The sequence below is a fragment of the Galeopterus variegatus genome, unplaced genomic scaffold (genome assembly GCF_000696425.1).
Source record: "Galeopterus variegatus unplaced genomic scaffold, G_variegatus-3.0.2 Scaffold1485, whole genome shotgun sequence".
NCBI lineage: Eukaryota > Metazoa > Chordata > Mammalia > Dermoptera > Cynocephalidae > Galeopterus > Galeopterus variegatus.
Window position 1 is genome coordinate 320912 of NW_007727596.1, and position 22401 is coordinate 343312.

The 22401-nt window shown below is 44.6% G+C and overlaps 2 pseudogenes; both read left to right on the top strand.

Annotated features, from left to right (window-relative positions):
* LOC103594119 overlaps window positions 1-10249 on the top strand; it is an 11589-nt pseudogene extending 1340 nt beyond the window's left edge.
* Window positions 10250-10391: 142 nt separating this feature from the next.
* LOC103594121 lies at window positions 10392-16262 on the top strand (annotated as a pseudogene).
* Window positions 16263-22401: the final 6139 nt, after the last annotated feature.

Sequence of the window (22401 nt, forward strand, 5' to 3'; positions counted from 1 at the left end):
CAGATTTTCCTTATCCACTCATCTGATGATGGACATTTGGGCTGGTTCCAACTCTTGGCTGCAATAAACACTGGAGTACAGGTATCCCTTTGACATGATGATCTCCATTCCTCTGGGTATACTCCCAGCAGTGGGATAGCTGGGTTATATGGTAGATCTATCTGTAATTGTTTGAAGGACCTCCATACCATTTTCCATAAAGGCTGCACCATTTTGCAGTCCCACCAACAGTGTATGAGAGTTCCTTTTTCTCTGCAACCTATCCAGCATTTATCATTCTCAGTCTTTTGGATATTAGCCATCCTGACTGGAGTGAGATGGTATCTCAAAGTGGTTTTGATTTGCATTTTCTGGATGCTGAGTGATGCTGAGCATTTTTTATGTGTCTTTTGGTCATTTGTATATCTTCCTTTGAGAAATGCCTGTTCAGCTCCTTTGCACATTTTTTAATTGTGTTACTTTTTTTTTGCTATAAAGTTGTTTGAGTTCCTTGTATATTCTGGATATTAATCCTTTGTCAGGTGTATATTTTGCAAATATTTTCTCCCACTTTGTTGGTTGTCTTTTCACTCTGTTGAGTGCTTCTTTTGCTGTGCAGAAGCTTTTTAGTTTGGCATAATCCCATTTGTTTATTTTTCCTTTAGTTGCCTGTGCTTTTGGGGTCATATTCATGAAGTCTGTGTCCAGTCCTATTTCCTGAAGTGTTTCTCCTATGTTTTCTTTAAGAAGTTTTATTGTTTCAGGGTGTATATTTAATTACTTAATCCATTTTGAGTTGACTTTAGTGTATGGTGAAAGGTATGGGTCTAGTTTCATTCTCCTGAATATGGATATCCAGTTATCCCAGCACCATGTGCTGAAGAGGCAGTCTCTTCCCCAGTGTGTAAACTTGGTGCCTATGGCTGTAGGTGTATGGGTTGATTTCTGGGTTCTCTATTCTATTTCATTGATCTGTGTGTCTGTTTTTATGCCAGTACCATGCTGTTTTGGTTCCTATACCTTTGTAATATAGTTTAAAGTCAGATAGTGTTATGCCTCCAGCTTTATTTTTTTTGCTCAGGATGCTTTGCTATGTGTGGTCTTTTGTTATTCCATATATATAAATGGATAGTTTTTTCCATTTCTGAGTAAAATGTCATTGGAATTTTGATGGGGATTGCATTGAATCTGTAGATCACTTTGGATAATATAGACATTTTCACAATGTTAATTCTTCAGATCCAAGAGCATGGGATATCTTTCAATCTTCTTGTGTCCTCTTTAATTTCTCTCAACAGTGGTTTGTAATTCTCAGTGTAGAGATTTTTCACACGCTTGGTTAACTTTATTCCTAAGTATTTTACTTTTTTGGTGGCTATTGTAAATGGGCTAGCTTTTTTGATTTCTTTTTCTGCATGTTCATTGTTAGAGTATAGAAATGCTACTGATTTTTGTGTGTTGATTTTGTATCCTTCGACTTTGCTGAAATCATTTATCAACTCTAAGAGTTCTTTGGTAGAGGCTTTAGGTTGTTCAATATATAGGATCATGCCATCTGCAAACAGGGACAGGTTGACTTCATCTTTTCCAATCTGGATGTCCTTTATTTCCTTCTCTTCTCTGATTACTCTGGCTAGTACTTCTAACACTAGGAGTTAGTGTTAGAATAGGAGTGATGAATAGTAGTGGTGAGAGTGGGCATCCTTGTCTAGTTCCTGTTCTTAAGGGAAAAGCTGAAAGCTTTTTCATATCATTCAGAATGTTATTGACAGTGGGCTTTTCATATTTGACTTTAATAGTGTTGAGATACTTTCCATCTATACCTAACTTGTAGAGAGTCTTCATCTTGAACAAATGTTGAATTTTGTCAAATGCTTTTTTAGCATCTATAGATATGATCATATGGTTTTTGTCTTTGCTTTTATTGATGTGGTGTATCACATTTATTGATTTGCATATGTTGAACCAGCTTTGCATCCCTGGGATGAATCCCTCTTGATCATGGTGGATAATTTTGTGTATGTGTTGCTGTATTCTGTTAGCTAGTATTTTATTGAGGATTTCTGCATCTATATTCATCAAGGATATTGGCCTTCAGTTTTCTATTTTTGATGTATCTTTGTCTGGTTTTGGTATCAGGGTGATGTTCGCCTCATAGAATGAGTTTGGGAGAATGGCCTCTGTTTCGATCTTTTGGAATAGTTTGTGGAGAATTGGTATCAGTTCCTCTTTGAAGGTTTGGTAGAACTCTGCAGGGAACCTGTCTGGTCCTGGGCTTTTCTTTGTTGGGAGCCTTCTAATAACAACTTCAATCTCTTTTATTGTTATTTGTCTGTCCAGATTTTCTATATCTTCTTGGCTCAGTTTTGGTAGTTTGTATGTGTCCAGAAATTCATCCATTTCCTCCAGATTTTTAAATTTGTTGGCATATGGTTGTTTACAGTAGTCTCTAATGATTCCTTTTATTTCTGAAGTATCAGTTGTAATATCACCTTTTTCATTTCTAATTTTTGTTATTTGGGTCTTTTCTCTTTTCTTAGTTAGCCTTGCTAAACGTTTATCAACTTTATTTATCTTTTCAAAAAACTGACTTTTTGTTTTATTGATCTTTTGTATTAATTTTCAGGTTTCTAGTTCATTTAGTTCTGCTCTGATCCTAATTATTTCCTTCCATCTACTAACTTTGGGTTGGATTATTCTTGTTTTTCTAGATCCTTAAGGTGAAGTGTTAGGTTGTTTATTTGCCATCTTTCCATTCTTCTGAAGTAAGCATTTAATGCAATGAATTTCTTCCTTAGTACTGCTTTTGCAGTATTCCACAGGTTTTAGTATGATGTGTCATTATTTTCAATAAATTTTTTGATTTCTTGTTTAATTTCTTCTTGAACCCATATGTAATTAAGTAGAATGTTTTTTAATTTCCATGTGTTTGTATAATTTCCAGAGTTTCATTTGTTATTGATTACTAATTTTAATCCATTGTGAGCTGAAAAAATACATGGAATAATTCCAATTTTTAAAAGTTTGTTGAGACTTGCTTTGTGACCTAACACATGGTCTATCCTGGAGAATGTTCCATGAGCTGATGAGAAGAATGAATATTCTGAGGTTGTTGAATGGAATGTTCTAAAGTGTTGTTTAGATCTTGATTTTTTGCCTAGATGATCTTTCCAGGGTTGAGAATGGGGTGTTCAGGTCCCCCACTATTATAGTATTAGTGTCTATCTCATTCTTTAGCTCCAATAGTGTTTGCTTTATAAATCTGGCTACTCCGATATTGGATGTGTATATATTTATGATTGTTATGTTTTCTTGATGGATAGATCCTTTTATCATTATATAGTGGCCTTCTTTATCTCTTTTTATGGCTTTTGCTTTAAAGTCCATTTTATCTGATATGAGTAGCTACTCCAGCTTGTTTTTCATTTCTATTTGCATGTTATATCTTTTTCCATCCTTTCACTCTTAGTCTACGTGTGTCTTCACAGGTGAGGTGAGTCTCTTGAAAGCCGCATATTGTTGGGTTCATCTTTTTAGTCCAGTCAGTCTGTGTCTTTTGAGGAATTTAATCCCTTTACATTTAGAGTTTTTACTGAAAGGTGCCGACTTACTCCTAGCATTTTATTGATTTTTGTTCAGATGTCTTAAGTATCTTTTGTTCTTTTCTTTCTGAATTTGTTTGTCTTCTGTATTTGTTGGTTTCTTGGGGTGGTAGATAAAACTGTTTTTTCTCTTTATTGTTAGCATTTTTGTTTTACTGGTAGGTTTTGTTCTTTCTTGAGTATTCATGGTAGTGATGGCATTTCAGAGATCGTTGAGGCTACCCTTCACATCACAGACCTAGAAGTCTGGGAGGAAAGACTGGTTTGGGGGAGTAGGCCGGGGACACCCTCCATGGGCTTGCTGCCCACAGCTGCCTCAGGAAGCTGCTCCCTGCATTCCAGAAAAGTGCTCCTCAGCTGCTCCAGTTGTAGCTAAATTGGCCCCAGGTACTATGAGACCCACTACTCCAGAAGATACAAGCTGGAAGCCTTGATGGTGCCCACATGGTGTTGTCTGCAGGCTCACAGAATGCCAAAGCTGTGTGGAGGCATGGCAGTCTCCACCCAGATTTCAAAGGATGTATGGAAAAGCCCAGGGACTCAGTAAGAGATTTATCACAGTGGTGGAGTAATCACAGAGAGCCTCCACTGGAGCAATGCCATGCAGAGACTGTGGTCAGAGATGAAACAGAGAACACCCACCATGGACATGCCTCGTGGAGCCTTGAGAGTGGGACTGCCACCAGGATCTCCAAACTGTAGAATTAGCAGTGTGCAATGCCAGTCTGAGAGAGCTAGGCATGGCCTGATACCAGGAAAGCCATAAGAGCAGAGCTGCCCAGGTACTTGGAGACCCAACCCCTGCACCAGTGTGCAGAGGATGCCAAACATGAGGTCGAGGTAGATTATTCTCCAGCTTTGAGATCTGATGCCTGCCATGCTGGGTTTCAGACTTGTTCAGGGCTTGTTGCCCCTTCCTTTTTGCTCATTTCTCCATTTTAGAATAAGAATTTCTGTCTTATGCCTGTCCCTCATTGTATCTTGAAAATAGATAACTTATTTTAATTTTACAGATGGGACTTTGGACCATTTTGGGCTGTGGTGGAACAAGTAAGACTTTGGGGCTATAAGGATGAAATAAATGTATTTGTATGTGAGAAGGACATGAGCTTTGGATGTCCCCCCAAGCTCATATTGGAATTTAACTCCCAATATGGTAGTGGAAGGTGGGGTCTTTAAGAGGTGACTGGATCATGAGAACTGTGCCCTTGTGAATGGGTCGACCCATTCATGGAGTAATGGATTGATGGTTTAATGAGTTGTCATGAGTGTGGTTCTGATGTCTTTATAAGGAGAGCATGTGAGAAGGTTAACTCTCTTGCTCATACCATCCTCACCATGTGACACCCTACATCACCAGGGGACCCTGTAGAGAGCCCCCACCAAGAAGAAGGCCCTCACCAGATTTGTTACCTCCCAATCTCCAAAACTGTAAGAAATAAATTTTGTTTCTTTATAAATTACCCAGTTTCAGGTATTTCTTTATATGCAGTAGAAAAAAGACTATTCTACTCAGATGATTCTGGTATGAACATGCAATTTGACTAAAGGTCTGAGAGTATTAATTTTTACCTATGTAAACAGGACCTTTCCTTGAGGAGGCCCACCTCTCCTTAGTATAATCATGTCAGACTTATTTTCACCAGAAAATAAATGTAAGTTTTTGCTTGTACAAATCAAGTAATACTTTAATAGGCTGCCCATCTATTTCAGTTCTACGGACACTAATTGATAAATTAATGTCAAAGGGCTCTGAGGGTTTGGCCATTCTGATGATTGCTTCAGGTGTGCTACCTATTGTAGTAACTGTGGCCACCTTGTCTTTGGTGATTATTGGGACACTAATTGATAAATTAATGTCAAAGGGCTCTGAGGGTTTGGCCATTCTGATTGCTTCAGGTGTGCTACCTATTGTAGTAACTGTGGCCACCTTGTCTTTGGTGATTATTTGTTGCCACATGACTTTTCCATCTCCATCTTTCCATCATCCCCATTAATTTCAGGGATCATAATTCAATGGCAGCAGCTGTCCTTCATAAAATAGCAACCACAGAGTTCTTTGAGGACACAAGGACAGACCTCTTGAATATATTTCTCACAGTCTTATTGAAAGTAGTGTCTTTTTGCTCCTTCCAGAGGATATAAATAGGGGTGAATGAGCATGTCTAACATGATAAATCACTACTGATTTCCCTAAGCCTTTGGATACTTTCTCTATGTATTCGTTTCTGTTGCTTATAGCACAAATACCTGAAACTGCATAATTTATAAGAACAATATTTATTGCTTACAATTACAGAGACTGGGAAGTCCAAAGTGCAGAGAAAGTCCAGCGAGAGCTTTGTTCTTGGTGGTAATTCTAGAGCAATGCAGGGTATCACATGGCATAACAATATTTATTGCTTACAATTACAGAGACTGGGAAGTCCAAAGTGCAGAGAATGTCCAGCGAGAGCTTTGTTCTTGGTGGTAATTCTAGAGCAATGCAGGGTATCACATGGCATATATATCAGGAGCAGAGAGAGAGCTAACCTCCTCCCTGGCTCTCCTTTTAAAGCCTTCAGCACCACTCCCATGATCACCATTAAATCACCAGTGGATTAATTCCCTTACTAGGACACAATTTAATCACCTCTTCAAGGTCCTACCTTTCAACTATTGTGATAGGATTTCTCACCCTCTTAACCCTGTCACAGTAGGGACCAAACCTCAATAAGTTTGGGGGGATATCTAATCCACAGCACTGTAAAATATACCAAAGAAGTTCTGGCACTTCAACTTAATTTACTATAGGCCACTTTGGTGTACAAGTTTTAGTCAACCAAACAAATGAAGAGTGAGAAACTCTCCAAGCTGCACAGACTAACACAATGAATACAGAATCTCTACTTAGTGCACCTAAATCAATAAATAAAGTTATTCTGATTCAACATTGTATTGCTTCTTTACCCTTAGTATTAATTCCCTCAGAGGCACCCCTGGGATTTCTGTCCATATAAATTGGAAAAATTTTGCATTACTTCCAGTTGTATTTCACCTTCTCACAGGTTACCACACTTTGTATGTTTCCCTCTGGGGCTTGCTGGGACTTAAGTCTGATTATAGGTCTAAAGCATGGTGGTAGTAGGTTCTGAGGGGTATCAGTAGACCTCTGTAAGGCAACTACTCAGAGGAGATTATTAGAGGTTCTTTAGGCAAATAGAGACAAACCTACTCAAACAACAAAGGAAGGAGTGCTTCTCAAGTAACAGAAGGCTCATTGATGTTTAGGTATCAAGATCCCTGGCTTCATCAGAATCTGTTCATATGACTTCATCCCAATACCAGTCCCTCATAATCAATGCCCTGACTTTAACATAAGAGATCCTATAAGAGTGGGAATTCAATTTAGGTTTAGTTTACAGAACTCAGGACTACAGCCTCACTACATAAGGTTTTTTTCTTTTTTAAGACAGTCATAGAAGCTTGCACATCCCTAACCTAAATTTTGAGCTAGGAATTTAGAGCTTTGAGCTTATTTGTTTTGTTTCTCCAATTGCTCTGGTGCACTAAGAAATGAACCCATTCACTAAAATGTTCTATGGCAGCAACTACTTGGACTTCCCAATCCTTACCTTCTATAGGAACCTAAGTCCAGCCGTCCACAGATAATGATTTGAGTAAATGTTTTGCTACATGCCATGAACTGACAATGTTCAGGTCCAAGACCCAATTCCAGATAATCCAGAACAAATTCTGAGAACCTACAACTAAGCTTATGTTCCTCTGGAACCACTTCAGAGGGTGTCACTACAAAAATGCTAAACACAGTAGAACAATAGTATCTCACAAAGACTTAAGACAGGGAACTTCAGCTACCCTGTCATTGGATTTCTCTTACCATGTCATTTTCTTGGGCTTGCACGCACACATACCCCTTTTACTTCTTCCTGCCCACATACTGGATCAGGAATTTGCACTGGTCCAGTTTTTCAACAAAAGAAAAGGAGACTTGAACCAGCTTCAGTTTCTTCTTCCATTTGGCTCACTGTCTTTCTACTTCCCCTCATCACATTCTCATCTATTCCTGCTTCCTGGAGCATGTCAATCTTCAAGCCTGTGGCCTTCTCTCTCAGGGCACAAAAGATAAATTGAGAACTGTGATTTATTGACATTATTACTACTGGCTTCTTCCCTGGATAGAAATCAACTCAATAACTGCATTTATTGTTCCAGGGATTTTTACGGTAAAAAGCTTAGAAAAGTTACACTTGAATATTTAGTTTTGAAAAATTTGAAATGACAACTGCCGGTGTTTGTGAAGCTAACTCCAGGTATTAAGCCCTTGCATTCACCATGGGTCTAAGGTGAAACAGCAATAAAAGCTGTTTGGAAAGAGTCTTCTGAGTTCACAAGATACATCGCTTTAATGTTTCCACTGGACTCTGGACTCTTCTCAGTTTGCAGATGGAACTTACAGAAGCTCCCATTCTGAGGAAGGTAAGGAACATGCTATAGCAGGGCAGTTGGCCTGCTAGTCTAGCCTTGAAATCATTTAACTAACAGATGCTCCCATAAGCCCAAAAATGTGTCCCATGGCCCTACTTCCCCAGTCCCCGATGTCTGAAGCCCCCCTAGGCTTACAGCTAAAGGAATTTGGAGGAGCAGAGGATGAAAGAGGCATAAGCCTAGATTCTAGCAAGAGTATGCTTCAGTGTGTGGCACAAAGACTCCAGGGTGGCCAGTTTCTTGGGATTTTTAACTCCGTGTTTGGTGGCATAAACCTTCTAGAATCAAAGCTTTCCTTTTGAATTTTTTCAGCAGATTCCATACATCATTGGGTTTTGCTGTCATCCCAGCAATAATCTCATCACCTTTGCTCTTATTTAAATCAACCTTCTAGAATCAAAGCTTTCCTTTTGAATCTTTTCAGCAGATTCCCTACATCATTGGGTTTTGCTGTCATCCCAGCAATAATCTCATCACCTTTGCTCTTATTTAAATCAAATAACAAAAAGCCCTAATGAGTGTAGAATTGGTGGACATAATGGAAATATTCTCTCTCAAGCTTCAATTCCTCTGTTACCTTCCCCTCAGAAATAGGGGGTCCCTCTGACTCCTGTCACTTTCCTTGGTTTTATTTAATAAAGTTTCAAGTCCAGTACTTTAGTCTGGCTCCGTGTTCTCGACAGTCGCATAACCAAGGCCGAGGGCCTCAGGGAATTTGGCTGTTTGAACACTGTGACCATTCGGCCCGCCCCTGGGGCGCCCATGCACTCACCGCTCAGGTGCAGCAGGCTCTGCCCGCGCTCCGGACCCGGTCCTGCAGGCGTCCCCTGGACGCCTCCGCCGCCGCGCTCCTTCCCTCACCTCCTCCCTCCCATCTCCCCTCTTGTCAGTTTCCTCCCCTAACCCCTTGACTCTCCCCTCTCAGCTGCCGTCTCGGGGGTGGGGGTGTCGGGTCCCCAGACAGCTTGACGAGCGCCTAAAGCAGCCGCCGAGTGTGGAGGGGCCACCGTCGTGGTCCCAGCTCTCCACGTCTGCAACCCCGGGCTGGGCGGCGGCGGCCACGTCCCTGTTGAATCACACGCCGCCATGTGGGAGGCCCAGGGAAGGAGCAAGGGACGAGCTTCATAGTCTGGATCCAAGAAGACAGGAGTTATTGGAAGCTGGATTTACCGGAGATGCAGATGGGAGCACTGGGAGCACTGGCAGTTGCAGTGTCGGTGCTAAAGCCTTAACGAGTAATGAAAACTGTAATCACAGTTTTGGAAGCTTGGACTCTTTAAGTGACAAAGAATGAGAGACACCAGAGAAGAAACAATCGGAATCATCCAGGGGGAGAAAGAGAAAAGCAGAAAACCAGAAGGAAAACAGGGAAAAAAGTATTGAGAACATGACTACAAAATAAGCGACTGTTTTGAATACCAAGGTGGGAATGGTTCAAGTCCAAGCGTACCTCCTGTAACCAGTTCTCAATATTCACGTTCACATTCCCCTTTCCTCTTTGTTCGGCCCAATAGTCCTTCTACTGCTTTAGCTCTTGAGGACCACCCTATTGTACAACCAAAGCAGTTATCCTTTAAAAATTACTCAAACTGATCTCACAACGCTCGGATTAGCAGCATTAGAACTAATAAAAACCAGGAACTGGAAAAGAAGGAAGGTCGGGCTAACCGTGATGTCAAAGGGCAAATAGATAGACAAAAAATATTTGAAAAATACAAAGAACTATTAAATAAGTGCATATCAGTGAGCAAGAAACTGCCTATTGAAAATAGTAGGCAAGAAAAACTGTCAAGCAGACAGAACAGTACCAAGATAGATTATGCCTTGGGCACTTTAAAACAGTTAGACCAGGAGCTTCATTTACTAAACAATAGACAGATGGTTTTGCATTTCAGAGTCTTGTGAAGCAGCAAGAATAAGTTAATTGGCAAAGGGAAGATATTGAAAGGCAAGGGAAACTTCTGTCAATCGCACACCTCCCACAGCTAATAATTCTCAGGCACCCTCTACCAATTCCAAACCAAAACAAAGCAGTCAATGGAGCAGAAAATGATCCCCTTGTTAGACCAAATTTACCACAATTGTTGACTTTGGCAAGATATCATGAACAGGGAGAAATTTTCAAATTTAGACTAGGACATCTCAAAAAAGGGAGAGACAGAAATTCACGCATAATTTGAACATTTGGAAAGAGTCAGATAGCTGCATACATGGCAGCTCAAAAGAATAAACAATGAAGATAATTCATAGTTAAAAGATCACCCAACGTTAAATGAAAGATATTTATTAATTCATCTGCTTGGTAGAGGTGAATTTAGTGACATGTATGAGGTTTTTGACCTTTATGAACAAAGATATGCTGCTGTGAAGATCCATCTACTTAATAAAAGCTGTAGAGACGAGAAAAAAGAAAACTACCACAAACATGCCTGCAAAGAGTATAGAATACACAAAGAACTAGATCACCCCAGGATAGTTGAACTCTGTGATTATTTTTCCTTGGATACAGATATGTTTTGTACAGTGTTAGAATTGTAAGCCAGGAAACATCCTTCTGGTAGATGGAGCAGCATGTGGAGAAATCAAAATCACTGATTTTGGTCTGTCCAAGCTTACAGTTGATGACAGCTATGGTGTAGGTGGAATGGCTCTAACTTCCCAAGTGGCAGGCACTTAACTGGTATTTACCTCCTGAGTGTTTTGTAGTGGGAAAAGAGCCACCAAAGATTTCCAAGAATGGTGTGTGGTCAGTTGGAGTCATCTTCTTTCAAGTTGATGACAGCTATGGTGTAGGTGGAATGGCTCTAACTTCCCAAGTGGCAGGCACTTAACTGGTATTTACCTCCTGAGTGTTTTGTAGTCGGAAAAGAGCCACCAAAGATTTCCAAGAATGGTGTGTGGTCAGTTGGAGTCATCTTCTTTCAGTGTCTTTATGGTAGAAAGCCATTTGGTCACAATCAATTTCAACAAGACACATTCTTCAAGGAAATACAAAACTAAAAGCCACAGAAGTCCAGTTCCTTGTAAAACCGGTTGTAAGCAGTGAAGCCAAGACCTTTATTAAGATGCTATTTGGGATACCGAAAAGTCGTCTCATTTGATGTGCACCAACTGGCAGATGACTCATACCTTCTCCCCCACATGAGAAGATCAAATTCTTCAGAAAACTCATACATGGCTGGGCTGACATCATTCCCTAACCCCCTTCCTCAAGCATAATTACTGACTTTCCTCCAAGATTGGCATATCTTTGAATCACTTCCAAATACTTACTTGAGTTTCAGAGTGTTTGAGTGTTTTTTGTTTTCTTTTTTACACAGGACATGATTAAGAACTGTTTGTAAACTGAAGTTCTTTGTAACATCATTTATATGAAAGTGGATCATGGACAATGAATAAATACACACTTCTGAGTATATCCTTGAGCAGTGAAGGATGACTGCCTGTTGCACAGGAACAGGAATACCATGTTAAGATACAAGAAAAATGTTTGGTTTTTTGAGAACACGGTAAATAATGTTTATAATACTTAAATACGTTTGGTTGCTACTAGAGACTTCTAATATGAAGGGCAGTTTTTCGTTATTTAAAAACACATGGAAAAAATATGAGACATATTTCTAACACAAGAACTACAGTGCCTGGATGTATTTTTCAACATTCAGGGGTTAATCTGCTGAAACCAAAGTAAGAACTGAATGACGGTGACAGTTGTGTTTAATAGTAATAGAATGTGAGAGAACTTTTGGACAAAGTTAGACTTTGTCATTTGCCAATTCTGGCTTTTACCAAATTATACTACAAAATGGTTCCTTTTTTTTTTTNAAAAATATGAGACATATTTCTAACACAAGAACTACAGTGCCTGGATGTATTTTTCAACATTCAGGGGTTAATCTGCTGAAACCAAAGTAAGAACTGAATGACGGTGACAGTTGTGTTTAATAGTAATAGAATGTGAGAGAACTTTTGGACAAAGTTAGACTTTGTCATTTGCCAATTCTGGCTTTTACCAAATTATACTACAAAATGGTTCCTTTTTTTTTTTTACTGGTTATGTTAAAGGGAAAGCTGTTATTCCTAGATACTTTACACCTTTGACAAAATGAGCTGCTTGTTTTGAAATCAGTTGAATTCACTAAATTGTAATATCTCCCGTGTTTCCAACATGTTAGAATTGATAACGGGTATTTTTCTTTTGTTACCAGGCCTTGTTCATTAAAACAAGTGACAGTATGTAACCAAATGCAGGATAATGATAAATTCCCTTCCAGCTCTACTGTAAATACTATACAGACATCATATTTCAGTTACTAAGTTTCAGCTGCTTATTCATGTACAAATGTTTAAAAATATGGCTTTTCTAATTGGATATTGTTTAAGTCTTCTTGAAGGCATTTTAATTGCTGCAAAATGATGTTGCTTCTTTGCTAAAAAATTGAATGACCTTCTTGAAGGTGTGTGTTGACTATACATCACAGAGAGATATTAAAAGCAGATATTCATTTACAATCAAGGCATATAAATATAATCCATGTTCAGGTCACATTGAGTTAAGTCAGTTTCTTGGGTTCTAGGGCTGTGGAGCACATAGATACTAGATTTATAAATTGTTCATGGTTATTCTACATTTTCTAGACTGTTCCTATCAGCAAAGTGAGATGATGGTTCCATAAAACAAGTTCCTGGAGATTTGTACAGATTTGTTAAAATTTTTTAACTGCCTTGTATAGTAGAAACCAGTGTTTTTCAGGATGCTGTATTTCACCCCCATAAATTTTTTCTTTACTGTCACATTTATAATGCTTACATTTGTATGTAAGATGTCCACATTGTGGAAAAGGAGGCTATACTTACCACAAATTCTTTACTTAATATTGTACAGTTACTTGTTGTACACAGACAAACCGTCTCTTTAAGATACTGTTGAAACTATAGAGAATGTAGCCAAAATAGTAATAAACAATGACAGTTAAAATGTAGACTATGAAAATTACATTTGAAGAGAGTTTTCAAGATTTAGAATATTGACTAACTTAGCTCCTTTACTTAAGAATCAGCTCTATAAATTCTTTAAGTATACTTCAAGACAAGTATAAAGTGTTTCAAGATGTTAAAGTTAAACCTAAGAACCATTATCAAGGCTAATCCTGGGTACAACTTAGCACTGTCAGGAGTGGTGTAAGGGTTATACCTGTTCCTCTATAGATTAAGATAGAAATTTTATTTAAAAAAAATGCTGACATAGTAATAAAATGTTAGCATTGGTTGAGTGCTTTAGGTGCTGCCTGCAAGTTTTTCAGTTTTGTTATTGTTGAGTTTTCATCTTTCCAAATCATAAAGTACTATGTTCATGAAGTAAAAAAAGAAAAAAAATTGTGAACATTCAACCCATGTCAGTCCTTGATCACATCACTTGAATTGGACAGAAGACCAGCCATTAGGTCAACTGCTCATATCACACACACACCCAGCCAGGGTCAAGGTCCGAGAAACGTACACTGCCATGTTGGCTCTAGTTTCTCTTATTTTTTGAATTTACATTATTTGTTTTCATGTAGATAATAACTTTTACATTTGATAATTGTGTTTCTGCCTTTTCCATAACTGCACCACCTATTTTCTTGCCATTTGTTTATTTATTTTATTGCTGACCTAGAGGTTATCAAGTGAGGAATTTTTTTTTTTCCTTTTTTTTTGTCTTTTTTACTGACCGGTAATGGGATCGCAACCCTCGGTGTTGCACCCGCACCTCGCTCAGCCAGTGAGCGGGAACCGGTCTCCACATGGGATCTGAACCCTTGGCGGGAGGGCCGCCGCGCTCCCAAGCAGCACACTCTCCAGTGCGCCACTGGGCTGGCCCCAAGTGAGAAATTTTACCCAGATTAAGGAAAGACAGAGAAGCAACCTTAAGTCAACCCATTTATGTTCCCTTAGTTGCTGCTTCTCACTGGCAAGTGTCTTAGATGAAAAGTAGGCAGAAACAGGACTATTTTGTGAAAGACTTATGTATCCTTTGCCTTGGAGGGCAACGGGTGTGTGGAGATTGGGGGATGACAAATTAATCACGTCTGGACCAGCAGGCAGGGTGCCTAGCCTGCACTGAGAAAGCTGATGAAAATTCTGCCTGCAGCTTCTGTAACCATCTGAACGGAATGGGTGTTAGGCTCCTCAAGGACAGCACAAGGCCTTTCCTGGTCTTCAAGGAAAGGTCCTGAAGAGGCTGGCTTTGAGGGTCATTGCCAAAGGAAAGAGCAACAGCGGCCCAACCTAGTGATCTTGAGATTTCTGTGAGTTACTCTCACATGGTGTCGCAAATACACATACGTGAAAAGAGAAAGCAAATGTGGGAAAGCGTTAACTGGTAAATCTACACAAAGAATGTGCGATAAATATATTCTTGAATTCACATATATGAATATATTCTTGTAACTTTTTTGTATGTTTTACATTTTCTGAAAAGAAGTGATCGCAACTCATGTCCCAGGTTCTGTTCGGCTTCTGAGATGAAAGCAGCAGGAGTGGAGGTGAGTCCCTGCCCAGCTGCTCACCGCATCTCACCTGTCCCAACCTGGGACACGCCTTGGGCCCTGAGACAGGGCCCCACCAAAGTTTTTGTCCCTTGGCTCTGCTTCATCAGGGCCTTGCGAAATACTGCACCTCTGGGGATGAAGAGAAAGATTCTGGTGTGCACAGATATCGCAAAAAGGCTTTTCTGACCCGGAGTGGAGCCCGGACTGCGGCAATGAAAACACCAAACCCTAGCCACTGGACCAGCAGGGAACCACAAACTATACTGTAGGGGGATTTTTTCCATCCTTCCAGCAGGAACCACCCTTCCACTGACCTTTGGAAAGCTCCATCTACTGTTCTTGGTGCTACCCACCCCTCTAAGGAATTGTCCCCGAAGGCCATCTCCTCCCTGCTTTCTCCAACTTGTGAGACTGCTGGAGGCTCACTGAGCGTGCCTGTCTCACGCCCCGCCAGTGGCACTTCCATGAGGCATGCCGGGTCCACAAGCACCGAGGGAGTCATCTGGTGCGGGCCGCACCTCAGACCCGAACTAGAGATGCACCTTTGCAAGGTGGCAGTGGGAGAAGAGACGGTCGCCAGAGCTGGGGCAGCAGATGAGGTTGCCAGAGGAGGCAGGAGTGGGGAAGTGCCCGGGGTGAGAGGGGGCCCAGCACCTAGACCTCGTCATCCCCAACCTCCATAAGAATTCAGAGGGATGCAGGAACCGAGACAGCCTGATGGAAAACTCTTTCAAGCAAGGCTCCAGGCCCCTGAACTGAGATCTCAGATCTTGCCCTACAACCTTGTGCCCCTGTTTCTTTCCCATCTTAGACGCTTCATCTTTCCACGTGCTCAGGCCAAGAAAACGCCTCAACGCCAGTGTTTTCCTCAGACCTCCACACCCGATAGTCAGGAATTTGTGTTTTCTTCTTGGTCAGGTGTCCACACAATGCCTCCCTTCCGTGATCTCTGAATTTGACAAAATGACCCTTCTTATAAAGGTGAGGGTGGGGGATGGGGGATTAATTTGATACGCGACTCTCGGCTCTCTCAGACCCTTAGTCTCCTAGTCGTGGGCTTGGGCCGCCCTTGTGCTTTTTCTTTGGATCTGTCCCTCTTATGAGACTATTCTCTAGGGCCAGGGGAAGGACTAGGTCGCCTCTGCGCGGCTCCTCTCCCCGGGACAAGAACCTCACACCCCTTCTCTTCCGGCTTGCAGAGAAGCTTCAGGGGAGCTGCACTGGGTTTGCCCGATCCCGGAGGGGCGCAGGTGTGTGGGTTCGCAGGCGGTGAGGCTGTGGCTCCTCCGGTGGGGACTGACCTTCCCGCTCCTGTCGCGGAAAGAACTGCTTCCTTTGTCCTGTTTATGTAGGATCCCAAAGGATCCAGACATGACAGGAAGGCGGTGAATCCTTTCTGGGAGGGCAAGGGAGAAGGAAGATAGAATATGGAGGGGAAAAAGTGTGTGTATGAGGGGGATTCTCATAAAGTTTCCTGATCTAAAGTTTGTTTCCTTTTGAACTCGATCCTCCAGTTCCTGGTGAGCGTGACATAGTCCAGTCACGTCCCCAACTGCATTTTGAGCCAAAGCAGGACAAGGCCGAACACCGCGGCCAGGTGTCCAGGGACCAAGCTGTCCCCGCCTTCCCCAGGGTGGAAGCACTTGAACTTCGGGTATGAAGGAAACGTGGTAACCACTGCAGCAAGAAAAATAACTGCTGCGGAAAATGGCACATTCTTCCCCAAACTTTTAAAAGTTTACTGCTAAAGAAGAGAGAGAGAGAGAGAGAAAAAAAAGAAAGAGAGAGAGGGAGGGAGGGAGAGAGAAAGAGGGAGGGAGGGAGAGAAAATTAAAGTCTATCAGCAAAAAGAAACCCTTTCCGCCTGCTGGCGGAATCCTGTGAGGTGAACGTGGAAACCCATCCAGACTCAGGCTCGCTGTGAAAACGGCGCTTACCTCTTCATCCATCCAAGGTTAAAATATGCTCCATGAGCTGTTGAGCAGGAAAACTACAGAAAGCAAATAAAAGACGCTTCAGGTATTGTAGAGGGTAAGATAAAACTGTCCTTCAAAAAGAACCTGAAGACGGATGAAAGAGATGAGCGATCACGAAGTCTTCGTGAGCTGCTCTGCTCTTCCTCGGAGTTGTAACCAGCCTGGTGACTGGTCTTCAAAAGACTGAAATGCAGGGCCGGCCCGGTGGCGCACTGCTATAGTGCGCCGCTTGGGAGCATGGCGGCGCTCCCCCCGAGGGTTCGGATCCCACATACAGACCAGTTCCCGCTCACTGGCTGAGCGAGGTGAGGGCGCGATGCCGAGGGTTGCGATCCCATTGCCGGTCCCGGTCCGGTACGGGTGCGACACTGAGGGTTGCAATCCATTGCCGGACATGAAAAAGGACAAAAAGGAAAAAAAAAAAAGACTGAAATGCAGCCTGAGAAGCATTGTTTGGCCTCTGTCGATGCTCGACATTGAAACAGACAAATGCCCTAAGATATATCCTTTGTTAAGATTCCTGCTAAAACTTGAAAGACAGAGGCAAGAACCCTAGGGATCCCCTTTGTCAGAAGGACAACGTAGAGGCGCTGAGGGGAAAGGGTTTGCAAGGAAAGAGTGCGCAGATCAGGCCCACGGGGAGGAGGGGGGCGGCAGGGCTAGGAGAGAGATAATACATCACCCAGGTCACCAGTGGAAACAGTATTCATAGTCACCATCCACCATTTCCTGGGAACCATAGGTTTGTCTCAGCAGAGCTGTTCATGACACAGGGAATGGGGGGACTGGCCGTGGACGTGTGAAGTGATTCCCTGAAGTTCTGTGATGGAACAGGGAAATTGGTCATCCCCTGCCCTGCAGCCTACTGGGGACCGGGAACGGAAGGCTCGTAGCAGGATCTCTAGTATCACTGGCTTTAATGAAGCTTTTTGCTGCCATTGTTCACAGATGGGAAGACACATGTGATGGGGAAAGTTTCTCCCCAGAGACTGTTGTCCCAATTCCTGGCCTGCCCTTCGGGTTCTCATCACTAAGAGCGTCCCCTGGTGAGTCTCAAAGCCACTTCCCTTTGCTGGTCTGAAGGTCAATCCTAACCTACTTAAATATGTTCCAGAATTGAAAGAAAACAGTGGATATATGGGGTGAAAAAAATGAGGATCTTAGCAGAGAAATGAAAAATTAAGGAAAGAAATAAAAAATCAAAGAGAAATTCTGGAATTTAAAAGTACAATATTTGAATTAAACAATTCACTAGATGCTTTTAATAGCAGCTGGAGACAGCAGATAAGAGGCCAGGGAACTTGAAGCCAATTAGCAGAAATTGTCCAAACTGAATAAAAGAGGAAAACCCAGGTAAAAATAGAATGAACAGAGCCTGTCGGACCACAATAAGCCGTGCAACATACATAATTGAAAACACAGGAGGACAGAGGAGAGACAATGGGGCAGGAAAAAAACCCACAACAGGACCAAAAATTTCCATCAGTTGGTGAAAAACATCAAGCTACAGAAGCAAGAAGCTTGGAAAGCTGCAGGAAGAGAATGAACAGACACACGACAGACCCTGTGCAGAAAACCAAAGGTGAAAAAGTCCTTAAAGCAGCCAAGGAAAAGATGATTCCAAACCAGGGCTTCAGCGGTGCTGCTGATGCGCGGGAGACAAAGCGTCGAGTCCACAGAGCAGCAAAGGAGGAAGAGTGAGCACAGAATGTGGTAACGTGACCACAGTCTTCACCACGGAGGAGCCTCGCGGACACTCTCGGATAAACAGGTACAAGGAGAACCTGGAACCCGCTCAGTCACCTCGCAGAGGACACTGCAGAACCGTTCGCTCTTCAGGCTGACGGGCGATGACCAGGACGAAACAGCAGACCAGCGACGCCAACCACAACATGAACAACGGCGTGTGCATGACATCAGTCCTCCACCGTCTGTAATAATTAAGAGTGAGCGTTGTAATCATTAGAACAACTACTAACCAACAGAAAAACTGATGAAGAGCCCTGAAAAAAATATTTCACCCCAAAAAGAAGCAGAATAGAAGGAAAAAACAAAAACAGGAACACTTGAAAACCAACAGGAAGATGGAAGATGTAAAATCAACCATACCAAAGATATAATAAAACGCAAATCACCCAAAGGCTTCAATTATTAGCAATGATTTTCAGACTGGGTAGCAGATCCCACTACAAAAATCCACTTACACGAAGACACAGGAGGTCAAAAGGAAAAGAATGGGGGAGAATATGCCATGTGCTACGCACTGAATGTCTGCGTCCCCACAATTTCTATGTTGAGCACTTAATTTCCAAGGTGATGGTATTAGGAGGTGATTAGGTCGTTAGGATGGAGCTGTCATGAACAGGATTAGAGCCCTGCAGTAAGGAACAGGACGGATGCTGTCCCTCCCTGCTGTGTAAGGACACAGCGAGAAGAGAAGCTGCCCCTCTGCACACCAGGGAGCAGGGCTTCCTGCAGCGGCTTACATCCTGCACTCACCAGAGAGCTGCCTCACTGTTGGGCCAATGCCCTGGCCAGGAGGCATTCAATAAAGGGCCATTCTGATTAGGAGAAAGAGGAGAGGGACGTGGTGAAAAGGCAGCCCCTCCCTGGGCCTGCGGTTCCCTGCTCAGGACAGCTGACTTGGCTCAGGCCGCTCTCACCTCTCCAAGAGCCCCCAGACCTCTGCTTCTACACTTGGCTCCCTATGTGTCTGTCCCTAGGAATCTTTAACCCAGAACCAAACTGGGATCTCAATAAAGGAAAAAAATTTCTATCGAGCAGAAGACAGGCTGTCTTGCTTTTCTCCTGGAAAAATATACCCCAATCCATCTTCCCATGAGCAGTTTCTACACCATGTGTGCCCTCCCTCAAAACACGGCCCAGTCCTGTGCACAGCACTGAGACCCAGAGGCCATGAGAGTCTGCTAAAAACAGCTCTCAACATTCCCTGCTCTGAACTGGGTGCCCAAGGCGACCTTGGAACACAACAACTTCCCTCCCGGGCCTCAGTTTCCCCACTTGTAAAAGGATGAGGGTGGACTAGATGCCATCTTATTCTCTGCCCCCAAGTGAGACAAAATCAGAGACAGCAACATGCATCAAACTCTGGGAGCTCCTGCTGCCCCGCGCAGGCAGGGCCCTTCACTGGAGCCTAACACGGGATTCGTGTTGTAGGAGGCAACCTGGGGCAGGTGCATACTGGGGCAAGACACTGGGGCTAAATCCCATGAAGAATGATAATCTGGTCCAGGCCCCAGGCCTGACCCTTTCGGGGGCCATTTACACACACTTGGTCCCAGCGCCCACTGGAGGACAAGGGCACATTCCTCAAGCAGGACCAACCATGCGGGGCCCCAGGGAGTCCTGGGGTTGGGGGAGAGTCTCTTGCCCTGACACCCAGCAGGCAGGGCGTGCCCCCCCCATGGTCCCTCCCTTGGGTTTCCTCCCCAGGCTCTGCAGGACCCAGTCCACAAGGGTGGGGTGAGCAGGCACTAGACAGGCCTCTGACTCCTGGCTCCAGTCCAAAGGGAAAGTCCAAGGACCCAAGCTTGGGGCCTCCCTCCCGCTGGCCGCAGGGAAGGGCTGGTGGGCCGCCTCCACGTGCCCTCACCCAGGGGTCAGGTTAGTTCCCTGACCTTCCACCTCAACCAGGGACCCCCACTCCACCAGCAAGTCCAGGACTTCACACTTACGGTCGACTCCAGGACAGAGGCACCTCAGGGACACCCGGGGAACAGCTCAGCTTGGAAATTCATAGGGCCCCCTGAAACCTCGGGGACTTCATGCCCAAGCACTGCTGCCACCCCCAGGAACTCTCTAGGACCTTCCTCACACCTCCAGCACCGCCCCTGCCCAGAAGGCCCCCCGGGTCGGGGGCTGCTCACCCCCAGGGCTCTCCCGGTCACGGGCTTTGATCCCAGGGCCTTCGGATTGAGACCCTACTAACCAGTGGCCTCACCATGCTCATCCCCTGACCCCGGCTCCCTGGTCCCCCAATCCCCGGCTCCCGAGTCTCCCCGACCCACAGCTCCCTGGGTCCCGGCTCCCCAGTCTCCCCAATCCCTGGCTCCCTGGGTCCCGGCTCCCCAGTCCCCTCAACCCCTGGCTCCCCAGGCCCCAGCTCCCCAGTCCCCCCAACCCCCGACCCCTGGCTCCCCGGTCCCCCCAGCCCTCGACCCCAGGCTCCCGGCTCCCCCGACCCCCGCAGCCTGCCTGCTGATTTTTGTGTCTTATTAGGTCCCAGGGACTCCTGCGGCCCGGGTGAGCCTCAGGGGTGGTGTCCACCCCGCTCTGCAGAGGGACCTTATCCCTGAATCTAGCCTGTGCTGGAGGGTCTCAGCCTGGCTGGGAGAGATCAAGCCACTGTTGCCTCCAGAAAAAATGAGGAAGGGCCTTCCCTGGGTGTACCCCCTGCCCTTGAGCCCACCTGACCCCTCGTGCACCCTGCACCTCTCTGTTCTGTGAATTAGCCCAGTTTCGTGGTGGGGCGTGGGGGCTGAATTGTTCTCTCCCCTTGGCAACCCGGGGCATGTTTATCAGGGCGCGCAGCTCCTAACTCAACAGGGAGGGTTAATCTGGTGATGGGGCACACTGGCCCTGGAGGGGTGGGTGGGGATCCATGCAGGGCAGAGCCACCTCATCCCCCTCGCAGAGCGCCGTTCAGCTGAGCTTTGGGCTGGAGGAACGCGCTCCTTTCTCCTCATCCACGCTGACTGTGTGATGGTAGCTCCACCGTGTGTGTGTGTGTGTGTGTGTGTGTGTGTGTATGTGTGTGTGTGTGTGTGTGTGTGCGCGCGCGCACGCGCACATGTGTGAGATGGGAATTCCAGGCATCTTCAGGCAGGAGACTCCTTCACTCGCCACAGTCACAGGATGGAGTGACCCCTGCCCAGGGCCTGGAGCTGGAGCTGACTCCGCAGAGGCAGATGGGGCACATCTGCGCCACCTTGGTGCCCACCTCCCCACGCCTCTAGCCCAGGCCAGGCCTAGGGAGCAGGACTGATGGGGTTGACCCTTATTCAATCCTGTGTGACTCTTGAGCAGCTGCAGGCCACCCGCATGCCCTCCACACCTCCTCTCCACGGCTCCATGGCAGGGATAGCCCTGCCATGACTAGTGCTCCCCCTGGGGCCTTGGCTTCAGCTGCAAAGCAAGGAGAACCTTTGGCATCTCCAGGGTGCCTCTTTGCCCCCAGCTCTGAAATCCTGCCTGCAGTTGCCAATCCATAGCTGATCCTGGGCCTCTCGTGTACCAGGGCTGTTCCATTTGAACTTTGCTGCTTGAGGGACTCCAGTCTCAGGCCATGTCTATGTTTCCATTGTGAAAAAGAGCCAGTTGTAAAAAACTTCTCCCCCATGGCATTGACAGGGTAGAAGGTAGTAAATGAGAGAAGAGCCAACCTTGGCAAGAGCTATACCCAGAAACTGGGGTGGGAGGGAGGATGGGGAGAGGGCCCGGGGCCAGGCACCCCTCCTGGTGGAAGTGACCCAGGCACTACTTCTGAAAGGCCAGAGACATCCGATACTCACCTCAGGACTCGGTTCTGTGATGCTAAAACACCCCATTCCTCCAATCTTTTGGTTAAGCCTGCCCTGCCACTAAGGGCCTCCCTCGAATGGCTTGCTTCAGGGCCCCCTTGGCCTGCCCTCCCACTAAGAGTGCCCCTGGCCTTTCCTGGCCTTCCTCTATGGGCTGCCCTGGCCAGATCTGCTGCTAAGGACCCCACTGCCACTAAAGGCAGGCATGTCCAGACCTACACAAGAGACCCACTGGCCTGGCCTGCCTCGGGGCCCCTGTTTTAGTCCATTTTGTGTTGCCTTA